Source organism: Zerene cesonia, chromosome 2 (assembly GCF_012273895.1).
Source record: "Zerene cesonia ecotype Mississippi chromosome 2, Zerene_cesonia_1.1, whole genome shotgun sequence".
Lineage (NCBI taxonomy): Eukaryota > Metazoa > Arthropoda > Insecta > Lepidoptera > Pieridae > Zerene > Zerene cesonia.
This window is the reverse complement of record NC_052103.1, coordinates 126,190-130,093: the sequence shown is the minus strand read 5'-3', so window position 1 is coordinate 130,093 and position 3,904 is coordinate 126,190.

The window sequence follows — 3,904 nt, the reverse complement described above, 5'->3', positions numbered from 1 at the left end:
TATTAAAAATTATTTTATAGTTTTTAGTTTGATGTGCTTGAGAAGCGTGTTTTTTAGTTTTTTAAAACTATTTTTATTATATAGTAGATATATACGTTAGCACTGCATTCGCTTTATATTTGAGTCTATTATCGAATTTCCATAACAACTATTTGATGTCACGTTTTCTGATACCGTGCAGCGAGCAGTCAGACCAAGCAGAGGAACATGTGGGCCATGTGATGATAGGTGGTCACCGCCTATATACACAAGCAATATTGATGTTGCGGGTAGTTTCTCGAACTTATAAAACGTAGTGAAGGTGAACGGGCTGCGCGTAATCATTTCTGTAGTATAATAAATAATTTTACGTGGGAATCTTAATCGTAATTACGTATATCTTTGTCGATCGACGTAACAGTACCGCGGTAACGCACGTTCTAACTCTGAAAGCGCTTCTGAGAGTAAATATTGTATCTAACTTTGAAATTATATTGTCTTGATATAAATAATAACTTATTAAAATTACAATTATTTTTGCTTGACATAGTCTTGTTACCACTGCTATTTTTTAAGGAATTTAGCCTTCATTCAGCCTTCTTCATTTAGGTTTTTAATTAAATTTAAATTTAGAAAATTTCGTGATTTGCGACTTCATGAATTAAGATGAATATTCTTATCTATTTTACTCTACACAAAAACTACACTAACCATATTTTAATTTTTCTTCTTCACATTTACAACTAAATGATACGCTTAATGCGATACTAAAATTAATTTTTTTGCAAGTTTCCGGCGTTATGGAGGTATTTCAATAAAAAACCCTGAATTTATGATGATTAAATCTTTTTACTGCGAACACTCAACTCACTGCCTACGAAAAAATGTGTGTGCCGTGCGCTTAAAGAAGTTTTAACTTCAAAATGAAACAAAAACTACGAGCTTTGTATCACCTTCCAACTTGTGTACATAATAATATAATATAATAATATGTTCTTCATACAATATTATACCAGGTCGTCTCACGAGGACCCGGGGCGAACAGCTAATAACATATAAAAATATTTAGTAGCAATAGCTTAAACTATCATTATGACAAACTGACAAACAATGTAACGACGTGGTCCTTATTCTTGTTTTATTTTAGATATTTATCATAATTTTTTGCGTAGTAAGTAACTTCTGTCTTTTGATGTTTTGCACTAAACCTTTGTGCTCACCGCCCTTGCTTGTTATATAAATATTACGGAAGTCGTAGCAAATTGTGGCCTAGATTTTATCCAGATCAGACGGAGCGATGCCCTTGCCAGGTCGCGGACGATATATGAAATAATTCAAAGATCATTACATTTGCATTAAATTATAAAAAATACAGGTTTCTTGACACTGACTTAGATTGGATATCCGTTCAAGAATTGAATTTCCGATTGATTACAATTCGAGCGAGGACAATAAGCGTCCTTTGTCCTCCAAAAATAAAATTCCGCTCGGATATATAAAAAAAATCCCATAAACGTGTGAGTCAAACACGAATTATAAAATTTGCATTGCTTATTTAATGAGTCAAAACAAGATCGTAATGACCACGCATGTAATTATAAGCAGGTTGTTAAAGAGATATATATTTATTAGTTTTTTTATATCACACTAATGTGACACGTCACTTCTGGTACGTGATATACCATAATCACGTGTGCGGGACTCGAGCCTGAAGCGTGATTGTGATTAGTACTACTAAGTCTATTAGTTCATAATATTTGTAACGATGTACAATCTACATTGTACATTTCACAGTTATCTCCCATTTAAAATGTCCTCTCCCTCCCTCTTTAAAGTGTTCCTAGTGAGTGTTATCAGGGTGCTCTAGGGTGCGCCGCCCGTTCATCTTTAGATAAATAATAATAAATAATACCCTAGTATGTTTTTACTATAATATCAAGTAGGCAGTTGTTTTCATTTGATGTTTACGTATTTGGTAAATAATTGAAACATGAACTATTTTTGTTTTAGGTGCGCTTATTTGATGTTTGAGGTTGAGATCGGTGGTTGTTTACCATCAGGTGAACCACCATCTCGGGGGCCCGCTCCGGTATGAAAACATTTAAGAGCTAAAAACTATGATAGTATAAATAAAAATGGACATCGCATTAGCACGCACAAACTGTTGAATGTTGTCTTTTTATATGTTCGCACTTTTCTTTTTAAGTTAGTATTTATAATAATAACGCAACGATATTTGAACGAAAAGGTCCAAGGTCATTGGCCACTAGTTTATTGTATTTACATCGTAATTATGCCTGCGATTAATTGTTTAGAACTTCCCAGAAACACTACGTCTCCACCGCTCAAACTTGTTACAATTAATTGTATATTATTTACACAGATATAAAACAGACAATGTTGTCACTTCAACACTTATTTAAACAATCGGCAAAATTAGCTCGAAGTTACTTTGTTGGATATTTTAATTGTACCTTTATGGAATAACAAGTTTCGATTTTCTTTGAATTATTAAAGTTTATATTTACTGAATTTCAATTCATTAAAAAATAATCTTCATGTCTTCATGTCGAAATCCTCTCTGAGGGTCGTGGTCAGTCTGGAGCGTCGTGTTTTGCTTGATATCTTCTTCTATGTGGGTAGCTTCAGTTACTGAATTTTAATAGCCATTACTAATAATATATGCAATATTGTATAGTAGCGGTCTATACGTCATAGCACTCATGGATCGCGTTCATATCTAATGGTGAAAAAAAATTTTAGTCGGTCTAATAGTTCTTGTATCCTCTTCATACAATAAATTATTATATTTCTTCATATTATTATTTGTATAGTTTTATAGATTTTGTAATTAACCTTTTAGATAGAGACAGACTCGTAAAACTAGAAATAGCTTTCCTCTTTGCGACCTTGAAATTAAAAACGATAATACAAATTTTAAAATTGGTCTATTAATTATTTACCGCTCCACCGCCCATGAACATTAGGAGAGGCGTAAGCTCGATTGCAGACATTACGCCTCTACAAATTCACTGCCGACTTCAAATTGGAAATTGATTAACAAAAGGATAGGCGAAATCAACACCCAACCAAGTTACCCAATCACCTTACGAAACACAGCAGCATGCATTTATTTCACATCGGTTTTCTCTTGAATGTACCACACGTACTACCTCGGTGCGAGCTAGCCCAATTCGTGCCGAAGTGTGCTCTACTCCCACATACAAAACTGATTTTTATAATCGAGAAGACAATTTAGAATAACCCTTTATACACTACTTTTGGTGTACTGTATAGATTAATTAGTTAGTAGATTATATTTCAGGTTTTGCCCCCGAACCACTTAATTTTCATGTTTAAAATTTGCAGTTGGCTGCGGGGTCAGTTGTAGTGTTTGAAAATACGTTTAAATTATCTAGTACGTTTAACTGCTACAAATTGTTATCATTTTATTTAAAAAAGGAAGAGGTTATCAAATCGACTGTAATTTATTTTGAGATTTTTTCTCGAGAACCGATTTTGATGATTCGTTTTTTATCTGAAACCTGATGTCCCTTGTGTGATTCTGATTAAATTTCACCTAGTTCTGACCTGTTTCCTTTATTCCCCTTGGCAATCCTTTGCTTATCTATTATCCCTTTAAAAGCGGACAATACATTAGCAGCACCCCTACCTCTGGGAATGTTCATGGACTTGTTCGATTACCATCAAGCGAACCACCAGCTTGCTCGCTTATAATAAAAAAAATATATCAAACGTCAAATTTTATGACAAACGGTTTCAGCATGAATAAAAATAAGAAGTAATGACTTAAGGTAATTTAAAAACAAAGGCAAAAGGCAAAATACATTTTTAATATTTTATTTGACAATATACAGCAAAAACAACATTACAAAATATAACTCATTTATTTCTTGATATCTTA